This window comes from Elephas maximus, chromosome 1, assembly GCF_024166365.1.
Source record: "Elephas maximus indicus isolate mEleMax1 chromosome 1, mEleMax1 primary haplotype, whole genome shotgun sequence".
Classification (NCBI taxonomy): Eukaryota; Metazoa; Chordata; class Mammalia; order Proboscidea; family Elephantidae; genus Elephas; species Elephas maximus.
This window is the reverse complement of record NC_064819.1, coordinates 221,455,683-221,470,166: the sequence shown is the minus strand read 5'-3', so window position 1 is coordinate 221,470,166 and position 14,484 is coordinate 221,455,683. Positions and strand designations below refer to the sequence as shown.

At 42.2% G+C, this 14,484-nt stretch overlaps 1 protein-coding gene across 2 annotated transcripts in view; it reads right to left on the bottom strand.

The window, feature by feature from the left end:
* PPP1R14C (protein phosphatase 1 regulatory inhibitor subunit 14C) overlaps positions 1–14,484 on the bottom strand; it is a 104,265-nt gene that overhangs the window by 76,371 nt on the left and 13,410 nt on the right. The window lies entirely within an intron of this gene.

Below are 14,484 nucleotides of genomic sequence, written 5' to 3'. Positions count from 1 at the left end.
TTCCTTCCAAGGCACCTCTGGATGGTTTGAACCAACAAACTTGAGTTAGTAGCCAAGTGCGTTAACTGTTTGTACCACCCAGGGACACAAATTCTACGGCATCTCTCTAGGTCCTCTACGTTACCCATTCTGCTTTTTTCTAGGTTCTTCTCTGTGTTCCAGATGGTTGAGGTTTCCAAATTAGTGACTGCCAGATAGGTGAGGGTTCACTAAACATACAAAACATGCAATTGAAACACACTAAAAAATACAGAACACAGAGATTATATTAACACCTCACAGTCAACGGCCCCACACGCCCTGTTCCCTTGGCCATCTATATTTTTCCCAGGGCAGAGGCAGCCACTGGCCCAGCTCCATAGCTGCTGCTCCCAGTAACCACAAAGGGCTTCTGAGCTGCTGAAACTGTAAGCCATCAGAAACAAGCAGGGGAGGACAAGGAAGTGCTGGCAGACCTGTCCCACCTTCCAATGGCTAATGCCGCAGGCTAGCCCCAGCGTTGGGCATCTGCCCATTCCCTGTCACTCCTCATCACATTCCTGGAGGAAGGCAGGGAGCAGAGAGGCCCTGTGACATGAACCCAAGCCCTGGTATAAATGAGCAAGGGGCCAACCACGGGAACAGCGAGCAAGGGGCCAACCATGGGAACAGCCACCAAGGCTCTTATAACCCAGGATGGACAGTTACCAGGGGCAACCGCAGCCCTGGCAAACGAGCCCCTTGCCATGCAATCTGTTGTCACAGAACAGACTAGCACCTCTAGGGCATGCCACCAACCTTTCAAAAATGCATTTCTCTAAGTCTCTGAACATGCACTGTGTTCTGGGACTAAATTTTGAAAACAAGAAAAATACTTAACTGCTTGCTGAATTCACTGGATGCAGTACTATGCTTTAAAAGAAAAAAAAAAAAAGACCTGCTTTCTCTTGTAGGGTTTTGTTTGTTTTAAAATATTCTGATAGCAACATAAAGGCTCTAATTCTTAGGCCTGCTGCCTGTTTACCCAGACTGTCACACAAGAAAATTTAAATAACTATAATGGAACAACAAAGCTATCCCAGAAATAGAAGAAAATTCTTAAAATTACCCTTCTTGCACTGGGTGTTTAACTTGTAAAGAAAGAAAAAACAACTATTCTAAAATTAAAAATAGAAAACTCTGGAAGAGATCCCATTATTTGATAGTTCTGCTTTATGCCTGGAACACAGTAGGCCTATGTGGATGTTGTTAGGTGCCCTTGAGTCGATTCTGACTCATAGCGACCCTATGCACAACAGAATGAAACACTGCCTGGTCCTGCGCCATCCTCACAATTGTTGTTATGCTTGAGCCCATTGTTGCAGCCACTGTCTCAATCCATCTCATCAAGGGTCTTCATCTTTTTCACTGACCCTCTACTTTACCAAGCATGATGTCCTTCTCCAGGGACTGATCCCTCCTAAAAACACGTCCAAAGTATGTGAGATGTAGTCTCGCCATCCTTGCTTCTAAAGAGCATTCTGTTTGTACTTTTTCCAAGACAGATTTGTCCGTTCTTTTGGCAGTCCATGGTATATTCAACATTCTTCGTCAACATCACAATTCAAAGGCATCAATTCTTCTTCGCTCTTCCATATTCATTGTCCACCTTTCACATGCCTATGAGGTCTATAATGAACATTTGTTTGGTGGCTAGTGAGTGGGTTGATGAGATAGTTGAGCAGATGCAATGTTACCAACCAGAGAGTCTAAAGTCAACTGGCCTTCTCTAGGACTTTGGCCAGCAGGATTGGTCCAAAACCATATTTGGACCTACTGAAAAAATATAATAAATTAGTAAAGTCAACTCTTGCCTAAAATAAAATCTGATGATTTTTTTCTTTGCATCTGAGCCTAGGGATTTTAAATACTCTTGCTTCCAGGTAAGTTCAGACCTGTCCATTAACCAGCTGGTATTTGCTGAATGTCTACAGCCCATGAGGGGCAGTGGTGGTTCACTGGTAGAATTCTCACCTTCCATGTGGGAGACTAGGGTTTGATTTCCAGCTAATGCACCTCAGGTACAGCCACCACCCATCTGTCAGTGACAACATGCGTGTTGCTATGATGTTGAAAAAGTTTCAGCAGAGCTTCCAGACTTAGATGGACTAGGAAGAAAGGCCTGGAAATCAACTTCTAAAAATCAGGCAATGAAAACCCAAAGGATCACAACAGTCCAATCCACAACTGATCATGGGGATGGTGCAGGACTGGGCAGTGTTTCCTCTGGTTGTGTATGGGATCACCATGAGTTAGGAGCCAACCCAACAGTAGTTAACAACAATGACAACACCCCATGGGCCATTGTGCCAGAAAATAGAGATGGACTAGGGAACAAAACAGGAAGGCCCACCCAACATTAAAACACTCACACTAGAATCTAGAAACAGACCCACCCGTACAAGGTCCCTGATTTGTGGCTACAGCACAGTAGGCAGAGGGGATGATCTGTCCCATGAATGGTGCTGGGTCAATGGGATGTTCCAAGTGGGAAAAAAAGAACCTTCATCACTACATTACACCACACACAAAATTCAATTCCAAAAGATTACAAACCGAAATATAAAAGGCAAAGCAATGAAAATCCAAAGATAACATAGGAAAACATCTTCATGATCTTGGAACAGGCAAAGATCTCTTGTACTAGCCATAGAGGAAAAAATGAATAAACTGGACTATGTTAAGATTAAGAGCTTCTGTTCATCAAAAGACACCACTAAGAAAGTGAAAAAGGCAACCCACAAAGTGGGAGATGATCCTTATGACACATATTTCTGTCAAAGGACTCGTATCCAGGATGTACAAAGAACTTTTATAAATTAATAAGAAAAAAAAGAGACAATCCAAACTTTCGGTAAATGGGCGAAAAGGTGAACAGGCACTTCACAAAGAGGATATCCAAATGCCCAGTAAACATACGAAAAGGGGCTCAACTTCATTAGTCAGCAGGTAAATGCAAATTAAAACCACAATGCTACATACCACACTCAACAGATGGCTAAAAGGAAAAAGAAAATGCCAAGTGTGGGTGAGGATGTGAAAACAACTGGAACTTTCATATACTGCTGGTGGAAATCTATATTGGTACAGTTACTTTGGAAAATCATCTGGGAATATCTACCGAAGTTTAGCATATGCAGACCCTATAAACCAGTGATTTCACTGCTAAATATATAACCCAACAGAAATGCAGGCATCTGTTCACCTGCAGACATGAGCAATAATGTTCACAGTAGTTCAATTCAGAATAGCCTCAAACTGGAAACTTCTCAAACACCCATCAAATGTAGAATGGGCTAAAAGAAAAACTGTGGTATATTCACACAATGGAATACTATATGGCAACTAAAACGAACAAATCTCAATGGCATGCAGTGATATGTGTGAACTTCACAAACCTAACGCTGAACAAAAGAAACAAACATAAAAGATCTTATAAAGGTGAAACTCTTTAGGTTACCTTGAAGTGGAGCAGGGGGTTAATGATGGGAAGAGGGCACGAGAAAACTCCTGTGGGGCTGGCAGTGTTCCATCCCATGATCTGGATGGTGGTTACGTGATGGCTTCAGTTTGAGAAAATTCATCAACCCGTATAATTAGGATTTGTATACTCGTATGTTATTACCAATTGCCATCAAGTTGACAAGCCACACAGCAGTTGCCATCAATTTGACTCCCACTCTTGGTGACCGCATGTGTGTCAGAGTGGAACTCTACTCCATAAGTTCTCAATGGTTTTATTTTTTGGAAGTAGATCGCGAGGCCTTTCTTCTAAGGCATCTCTGGGTGCATTTGAGTTGCCAACTTTTCAGTTAGTAGCCAAGTGCCTAACCATTCGCACCACCCAAGGACTCTATTTGTATGTCACAGTACAATAAAAAGTTAAAAAGAAAAAACTCACTCTCATGTTGACGACCTCTCCTTATATTTCTTTCTGTCCCTGGTCCTTCGACCATGCCAAGGTCCACCCTGCTTCAGAGTCTTTGCACTGAGCCCACTGTCAGAAGGCTGGTCCCCGAGGTCCTGGCACAGTTGGCACCCTCTCTCATGATACAGCCCAAGCTCAAATGCAACAAGCTTCTCTACAGAGGCCTTTCCGGCCCCACCCACCTGGCCACAGTCACTCATTCTTCATCCGTTACCCTGTTTTATTTTCTTCAAAGTTAACAGCACTTCTCATGAGTGGAAATCACTTTGATTTACCCATTCCTGTGTGTTTCTCTCTCCTCGACAGCACAAGGGACTTGCCTCTCTGATTCATGGCTGTGTCTCTAACACCTGAGAGTGTGTCTGACAAAAGGGGGATAGAAGGATAGCTGTGCGGACACTGGAGGGACAGATGGACGGCACGATGGCTGATGGACAGACAGATGGACATGGGGTGGCTGATGGATGGATAACAGTGGGAAGGGCTCTGGAAAGCAGGGCAGTCAAACACTGCTGGAAAAGACTCTTGGAATTTAGCCACATGGAGGTCCTGGGCCTCCTTGGGGAGAGCAAGGACAAACCACACAGCAGTGGATTGAGTGACAACATCACCAAACCTTGCTTTGCCGCACTGAGATGCACCACAGCAAATGCGCATGGTTAGCCCAGAATTGTATCTTTTTAACCCTGTTAACAAACATCAGGCTTCAGTGGGGGTGGGTTGTTCTGAAGCCTAGATGCCAGCAGCAGGGAGGGGGATGGGGAAAACCATGGCTGCCCGGCTTGCCCAAAGCACTGCCACCTCACAGGGTTGAAAGAGGAGCAGAAGGTGAGAAAATGGGAACCCAGTGTAAACAACCTCTGTCAAGACTGGCTGGAGAGGGTAAGAGAAAGATGGAGGTTTTGTGTGTATTCTAGTATTTTGCTGCAGTATAACTTACAGACCATAAAATGCACAGATCTTAAGTGTACACCTCAATGACTCTAGAAAAGCAGGAAGGACTGAAGCTGCAGGAGAAGAAAACCCCAGAGAAGGCGAAGGGGTCGGGCCCAGAATACAGGTAGAAGGCAACAGCACCTTCCTTGCTAATGTCCCTTCTGCTCTCACAACTTAAACTGTAGTTCACAGGATGTCACTGTGGCGGCCCGTCCTCACCAGAGCTGTGTCTCCACCTAACGTGATGAAGATGCCCCAATTACCAAAAGTGTTATCACTGCTTATTCTGAAAATGCAACGAATCTAATAAGAGCAAACTTGCTGGCTTATTTTTCCTTAATTACGCATAATTTAGAATAAAAAACCTACTTTCTTCAAAAAGAGAACATCACCCCAAGTGCTCTTAACCTTATAAAGCCTGTGGCAAGAGCAGACCTGTGTCTTTAACTGAGCAGGGGGCCCTTCTCTTACCCCCGTGAACAACAAAAATAGTTTTAAAAGCCTACCCCTTTTAAAAAATAACTTTAGAGTCCTTCTCTTATAAAGTTAATGCATGTTCATTTTATAAATAAAACAAAAATTCCACACATGATACTGCAAAAAGCAGTGCTACTACTTATTATGTATCTTTCCAGTCCTTTTTCAAGGCACGTACAAAAGATATCCTATAAAAAAGATTTTTATCCAGAACATATGTGTCTTGGTTATCTAGTGCTGCTATAACAGAAATACCACAAGGGGGTGGCTTTAACAAACAGAAATCTATTCTCTCACAGTTTAGGACACTAAAAGTTCAAATTCAGGGTGCCAGCTCTAGGGGAAGGCATTCTCTTTCTGTTGGCTCTGAGGGAAGGTTCTTATCTCCTTTCAACACCTGTGGGCTTGGTGTTCCTTGGAGATCTCCACATGTCTTGGCATCAGTCTTCCCCTGAGTCTAGGAGGTTCTCAGTGCAGGGACCCAGATCCAAAAGACATTCTTCGCTCCTGGCTCTTCTTTCTTGGTGGTAGTGGGCCCTCCCTCTCTGCTTGTTTCTCTCTCCTTTCATCTGTTGTAAGACAGAAGGTGTGACTCAAGCAAGGGTGTGACCTGAGTAAGGCCATGACTTGAGTAAGGCAGTGCAACTTAAGATATGTCCCACCCTAATCCCACCTCATAGAGGTTTTAGGATTTACAGCACATAAAATGGAGGATAGTTACGTAAGATCACAAAATGGAGGAAAATTACAACAGAACACAAAATGCAGAATTACATACTGCTGGGAATCATGGCCTAGCCAAGTTGACACATATTTTGGGGAGCACACAATTCATTCCACAACAGCACGTTATTATCATTTAACGCAAATGTGATATAACTCATTCTGGGAGGGTAAATCTTGAAGCAACCTAACAAAAAGATTTTTCCTTCTGAGGTACTGGCTATATTATTTCATATTCATAAATTTCAGTATGTGACCAAAATTTGCAATCAAGGCAGAAGACCCATCAAAAAATTTCAAAATCAAAAACTCCATAAGCCTTTGCTTCCTTTTCGATCAAAGAAAGTACCTTTAATTTGAATACATGTATTAACAAGGCGGAATTAATTATGGCAAAAAGAGAATAGATGTTGTTAATGGTGCTTTTTATAAATATCCTGGGCCTTTGTTAGAATGACTTTTAACATTATTAATCCTCAAAACATCCCTGACAGGGTTATATTTAAAAGGGGAAATTAAAGTAAGCCAAGGATGATAACTCAAAAGCAGTCTGTGAATTAAAGGTGGATGGGGGATTCCTGTTTCATTCTTCCTGGCAGACGAAGTGACTCTCTCCACAGCCAGGGTAATGGGAGGGTCTATCTTCTAATGGCCAGTCTGTCTATTTGTCTGTCAGTTTGTCGTACTGTGGTAGCCTGCATGTTGCTATGATGCTGGGATTTATGCCACCAGTATTTCAAATATCAGCAGGGTTACCCATAGCGAACAGGTTTCAGTAGAGCTCCCAGACTAAAACAGACTCAGAAGAAGGGCTGGGTAATCTACTTCCAAAAATCAGCCAATGAAAACCTTACAGATCGAAACAATATTATCCAATAGAGAGCTGGAAGATGAGCCCCTAGTTGGAAGGCACTACGCGATAGATACAACAATGGACTCAAACATACCAATGATTATGAAGATGGCGCAGGACCAGGACCAGGCAACTTATCGTTCTGTTATACACAAGGTGGTCATGAGTTGGAATCAACTTGACGGCAACCAACAACATCTTTTTTTTTTCCAAATCAACAATTTCTACATGTAAAATTCAGTGACGTTGATTACATTCTTTATGTCATGTACCCATTCTAATTATCCTTTTCCAAATTATCCCACTACCATTAACATAAACTCAATGTCTCCCCAAGTAAAAACTCTCTCTCCCCGCCCCTCCCACCATGCCTGGTAACCACTAATAAGCTTTGGTTACTACATATTTGCTTATTCCATATAAGTGAGGCCATACAGGATTTGTCCTTTTGGGACTGGCTTATTGTGCTCAGCATGATGATTTCGAGATACATCTATGCTGTAGCATGTGTCAGGACTTCATTTCTGCTTATAGCTGAGTTCTGTTTCATTGTGTGGATACACCACATTTTGTTTCTTCATTCATCTAACATCTTATAATGACAGAAGGTCCTCTCACCCTGGCATAAAGGATGTAAAAAGAACCTTTGATCATAACCACTAGGGATCTCTGAAATGAGGAGGAAAAAATTCCTACAACCAGTTAGGAAGCCATATTTAGGGATTTTTCTGGGTTTTTTTAATTTTTTTATTTTTTAAAGTGGGGTCAGAAGGAGGAAGATATTAATGAGACGGAATTCCTTGAGAGCAAGGCCAAGGCCCATGCCATACCCCACCATGGCCTGCACTGAATGCGTTGCTTTGCACATGCCAAGTAGGAGGTGGGCAAATGCCTTAGTTGTAATGTTGGCATGAGAATCTTAATAAATGTTTCATATGTTAACTGTATTTCATTCTTTGCGCCCCTTCAGAGTTTTGAGTTGTTTTATCCAAGGCAATTTATAGTAAGGTGTCAATGCTAACTAAACTAGTTCTTTATTTTGTTCTTCTTTAGAGTAATGTGTGAACTCAACCTTGGCATTTCACTCATTAAACGTTGCACCATCATCCCACTTCCAAGTTTAATACTCAAGGGGTTTTACACTAATGCTCTCAGCTGCTAACTGAAAGGTTCGAGGCTCAAGTCCACCCAGAGATTCTGCAGTAGAAAAGCCTGGCAACCTACTTCCCCCCCAACACAATAACCATTGAAAACCCTATGGAGCACAGTTCTACTACTCTGACATACATGGGATCACCGTGAGTGGAACTGGCTTGATGGAAAACAGTTTAGGTTTGGTTTGGTTTGGTTTGGTTTTTGGCTGTTAAATGATTTCACAGCCTCAGACTAGTTTAGGCAATAGCCTGCCTGTTTACCTAGATATATGCAGGTTTTCCTTATTCAAACATCCTGGTGGCGTAGTGGTTAAGTGCTATGGCTGCTAACCAAAGGGTCAGCAGTTTGAATCTGCCAGGTGGAAACTCTTTGGGGCAGTTCTACTCTGTCCTATAGGGTCGCTATGAGTTAGAATCGACTCGACGGCACTGGGTTTGGTTTTTTGTGTTTTAAACATCCATTCATATAACTGCTTCTGGTATAAGATTACTAAATGCTGAGTTATCTGGGATTTAATGAAGAAATGGAATATTTTAGCTTAACAAAAGGCACTTCTCTACCAAAGGGTACATTTTTCCCCCTATATTTGTAGGGTGTTTTCACTGTAGCAAGCATAATCATGCTTTAGCACCAAATCTATGACTCATTTTCTTTTGCCTTGTCAGAGAGCTGCCACACCCCATCACAAACATGAGAAAAAACAGTTGACTAATTAGAATTGTTATGTAGAGTATTAGCTCACAAGAAGTGATTATAAAAGCCATCTTTGCCAGTCAGAAAACTCAACACTTTACCTACTTGGCTTATACCTTAGTTAAGTAGTGCTGCAATAACAGAAATAGCACAACTGGATGGCCTTAACAAACAGAGATTTATTCTCTCACAGCCAGGAAGCTAGAAGTGCAAATTCAGGGTGCCAGCTCCAGGTGAAATCTTCCTCTCTCTGTCTGCTCTGGGGGAACATCCTTGTCATCAATCTTCCCCTGGTCTAGGAGCTTCTCAGTGCATAGGATACAACACAGGATAAATACATCAGGTCACAAAACAGAGGACAACCACACAATACTGGGAATCATGGCCTAGTCAAGTTGACTTATATTTTGGCAGACAAAATTCAATTCATAACAATCTAACTTTTGGCTCCCAAAACTTCACATCCTTGCCACATGTAAAACAGATTCACCCCATCATATCATAGCAAAAGTCTTAAATCAGCTCCAAGTCCAAAATCTAAAAATTTCTCTTCATCTGTGAGTGAAATGTAGAATATAAGTTATCTGCTTCCAAAGTACAAATGTGGAACAAGCACAAGGTAGACATTTCCATTATAAATGGGAGAAACTGGAGGGAAAGAAGGGATAACAGGAACCAAGCAAGTCAATAGACCACATTACAGTAGCTCTCAAGGCTTGAAAATAATCCTCTGTTCTCTGAAACCATTTAGGCAATGGCCCTGCCCTCCAGACTCTGGGTGTTGGCTACACTGTTGGCCATACTTTCAACATTCTGGGTGGAGGCCCTTTGGGCCTGGGCATCAGCTCCACCTTCCAGGCCCACTGGAATGGCAACTCTGCTCCCTCGGCTTTATCGGCACCATTCTCCTAGTCCACCTGAGTGGTGACCACACCCCTTCAGCCCCATTCTTTTGCCCCTTGGGCATGGCAGCCCTCCCCCTTCAGCTTTGGGCAGCAGATCCGGCCTCAGCCCCCTGGCAGCCCCAAACTCTGGAACAAGTTGGTGAAAACTCTTTGAAACCTAGGAGGCTGTGGCCCCACCCTTTGAGATCTAGCAGGCCATGGTCCCATCCATTGAGACCCCAGAGGTTGTGTGGTCCTACCCTTTGAGACTGAGGCAGCTCTGCTTCCTGTGTTCCTTGTCTCTTCAGTTTCTGCTTCCTAGTTCCTTTTTTTCTTGGCCCCTTGGGCCTTGCCACCTGCATCTGCACTGCTGGGGCAAGTGTTCCAAAGCTCCGTAGCTCCACCAGTTAGTGCCTGGAGGTACACCACTCTACAAGTAAATTTCAGTCAGAAGGCACTCAGCAATCTTGCTCCATGGGTCAGCAAGCCTAGCTCTGCCAATAAGTGCCTGGTGGCACCCTACTTTGCCAGGAAGCCTCCTGTGTAAAGGCACGCACCTCGCTCACTCTGTAGGTCTGTTCCAGAGCTGTCTAGCTCTGGTCTCCTGGTTTTGCTGCTTCTCACTGTTTGTGCCATCTCCAGTGTAATGGTTGTCCTTATTTCCTTCTGAGTCCTTACCAGAACTGTCTTTGATGCCCATAATTCCACCAACAGTCTCTTTAAGAAATCTAGGCTTTTACTATTAGGCACTTTAAAACTCTTCCAGCCTCTACCCATTACTCAATTCCAAAACCACTTCCACATTGTAGGTATCTGTTACACCAGCACCCCGCTCCTGGTACCAAATTCTGTCTTAGTTATCTAATGCTGTTATAATAGAAATACCACAAGTGGATGGCTTCAATAAACAGAGATTTATTCTCCAACAGTTTAGGAGGATAGAAGTCCAAATTAAGGGTGTCAGCTTCAGGGGAAGGCTTTCTCTCTCTGTTGGTTCTGGGGGAATGTTCTTGTCATCAATTTTCTCCTGGCCTAGGAGCTTCTCAGCACAGGGACCCTGGGGTCCAAAGGACGTGCTCTGCTCTCAGCTCTGTTTTCTTGGTGGTGGGAGGTCCTTCTCCTCGATACTTGCTTCTCTCTTTTACATCTCAAAAGAGGCTGACTCAAGATATGAAACAATCCTGTAGATTGTTTCATATCCTGCCCCATTAACATAACTGCCTCTAATCCTGCCTTACTAACATCATTAAAAAAAAAAAAAAAAAAAAAAAAAACCCAGTGCCGTCGAGTCAATTCTGACTCATAGCGAAGGATTTACAACACATAGGATAAATACATCAGTTCACAAAATGGAGGATGACCACACAATACTGGAAATGATGGCCTAGCCAAGTTGACACACATTTTGGGGGGACATAATTCAATCCATAACAGCTTGATACGGATGTGATTCAACTAATATTAGCAGAAGTAAATGAAGCATCTATGTCAGTTGCACTACTGACATATATAAAATATTAGAGAAGAGACATTAACAGATGAATTCACCAAAGCAGCTTAGGACTTCAGCAAGAACACCCTTCTGCATAAGCAAATCAAGCTGTTAAGGAATTTTTACATTTTATTTAGAGGAAGCATTGCTTCTTTACTTCCATCATATCCAAGGGCAAATCCAGTACTTTCAAACATATAGGATAAAACACACGCTCTTTATCCTATTTAAAGTCAATTTCTAACATTTACCCTCCAAAGAGGTTGAACACGTAGCCAATTCCACCTATAAGGCGAGATGGAGAGGTTGAGGACTCCATTACTAACAGCTTGTGCAAACCTGGAGATCAAAGACATGAACAGCATGCTCACTGTGATACACACTCAAACTAATGGATTTGGATTTTTCTAAAGAAATAGCTGAATCCTATAAATAATTCTTCTAAGAAATAGCTGCATCCTGTAAATGGTTCAACTAAAATGAGGCATATTTGACAATGTAGCAAATAAATGAAGCAGAAAAGGCTGGAGTGGTGTATTCAGCAAACACGCTACAATACGTGGGCTGGCCATGATCAGGGGAATAAGGATAAACCTGATTTTCACTGCTTCCAAGAGCTAAGTCTGAGTCTTCCTCTTCTTCTCACTGGTCATTTTAACTTTTATTCACTTGATTTGGATACATAAACAGAAAAGACCAATTGCTAGAAAAGGACATCAGGGTTAGTAAAGCAGGGAGTGAGTGAAAATGAAGGAAACCTTTCATGAAATGGAGTGACAAAATAGCCTCAATGATGGGCTTAGACCATGAAGACAGTACAGAACTGGGCCATGTTTCTTACTGTTATATATAAGGTCATCATGAGTAGGAGCCAACCCCACAGCAGCTAACAACAACCCATGTGTAATGGATTGAACTATGTTCCCCAAAAAGATACATTACAGTCCAAACCCCTGATACCTTTGACCATGGCCTCTTTTGGAAACAGGGTCTTTGAAGATGCTATCAGTTAACAGGAGGTCATACTGGAGTAGGGGGAATATGATCCAATATGAATGATGTCCTTACATAAGAGGAGAAGAGACACAAAGGAAAGGTGACCATGTGGAGCTGCATGTACACACCAAGGAACACCTGGGGCTACCAGAAGCTGAGAGACAAGAAAGGCTCTCCCCCTAGAGCCTTCAGAGAGAATATGGCCTTACTGACACCCTGAATTTAGACAACTAGCCTCCAGAGCTGTAAGACAATAAATTTCTGTTCTTACAAACCAGCCAGTGTGTTATGTGTTGTTAAGGCATCTCTAGGAAACTAATACAGCATGTGACTACGCCCCACTGAGCCTCAATTTTCTCATCTTTACAACAGGATAATTATATACATCACAAAGTATAGTTCTGTGTGGATTGAGTGGGATTATCTAGTGGTGCTTTATGAGTTTATCATTATAAAAATAAGCAAATATTTTTAAAAGCAATAAACTTTGTTGCCACTTCCTATCAGATCTATCCATGAAAAGTTTTTCTCTCTTTTTTCAATCCTGTCATTTCAATTCTAAAACGAACTATAAAGTGACATCCAGGAATAAATCTCCAAGTGAAAATTAATTTGTTTATTACAGGTTTATTCGTCCTCTGATTTAGGCAAATCTGTACACTTCACAGGGAAACTCTGGTGGTGTAGTAGTTAAGAGCTACAGCTGCTAACAAAATGATCGGCAGTTCAAATCCACCAGGTGCTCCTTGGAAACACTATCGGGCAGTTCTACTCTATCCTATAGGGTCACTATGAGTCGGAATCGACTCAACAGCAATGGGTTTTGTTTTTTTGGTACACTTCACGGAAACCCTGGTGGCGTAGTGGTTAAGTGATATGGCTGCTAACCAAAAGTTCAGCAGTTTGAATCTACCAGGTGCTCCTTGGAAACTCTACCCTGTCCTATAGGGTCTCTGTGAGACAGAATCGACTCAACAGCAACAGGTTTGGTTTTGTTGTTTTTTTTTTTTTTGTACACTTCGTCTTCGTCTTTTTTAAAATTTTATTCCCTAAGTTCCTGTGATTTTCCTTCTCAAATGCTCATTTTATATCTCAACCCAAACGTTCCTCAAGTTAAGATAAATACTACCATCAGTTAATTATGAGCTGACAAGATAAAGGACAAATAGCAAGCGCAGAAAGCGCCCCGCAACAGCTAATATTTCAAATAATATGCCTGAAATCTTTAAGTCAAACATGTCAGCTCTTCTTAAAGGTTAACCTCATTAAGTGTAAAAAAGCAGAAAGTGTATCTATGAGTATCTGTACTGTCAGATTTCAAAGCTAACTTGGAAGCCAATAGTTGTGGGGAGGAAGGCAGGAGATTAAAAAAAAACAACAACAACACACAAATATTATCCCAAGTGAAGGCTGGACATGCTCCCACCTTAGCTGTAGGAAATCAGCTACGTAAATTAGATGATGCTCTTGTGATTCTTGTCTCAGATGTGCCTTGAAAGGGAGAGATACTCCTTCCATTTCTACTTTCAATATCACTTTCTCTTTACTAAATCTCATTTTCTCCAAGGCAGGACCAGCATTAACACAGCATCTCTGATGATTAGCCCTTGAAAGCCCTCAACCTCACTCAGTTTTTCAGATGAGAAGAGGAAACCCTACCATGACTGTGACTTGCCAAGATCGTATGGCTGGTAAGTAACAGCCAGGCTAGGACAGCACGACATAGGCCAGGGCCCTTTCCATCACGTCATATTGGGAACAACCAACATGTTTTGATTTCATCAATGCCAACAAGGTCTTCTAGTCCACAAATAGTACATTTTTTAATTCTCGAAGTTCAACTGTGAAGAGATTACTTTCTCTTACTTAAGACTTTACTTCTTATTAAAATGAAAAAATAATTAAATTGTTTTTAGTTGTTTACATTATAATACCAATCTATTTATCATATCCTTTCCTGAAAACAGGCTTTGAGTAAAGAAAGAGCTATCTGACCATACATTTAAACAGCAGAGGAAAAAGAGGGAAAGATGAGGGGGGTACATAGGGTGTATCAGTTGGGGCAGGTTAGGTTATAAGGCAGTAAGAAGTGATCCCCCAGATCTTAGAGCTTTAAAATAACGTTGCTACATGTCACATGCAGGCTGGCAGGGGGCATGCCCATCCTAATTATGCAGGGGCCCAAGCTGGTAGAGGTTATATTACCTTAGGGTACTGCCATCTCTACACAAGTTTTCAGGGCTCACCCCAGCAGGGGAAAAGGAAGCTGAAGAGTTGAGCACCAACAATTAACTACTTTGGCTGAGAAATGATCTGTCACTTCTACCCA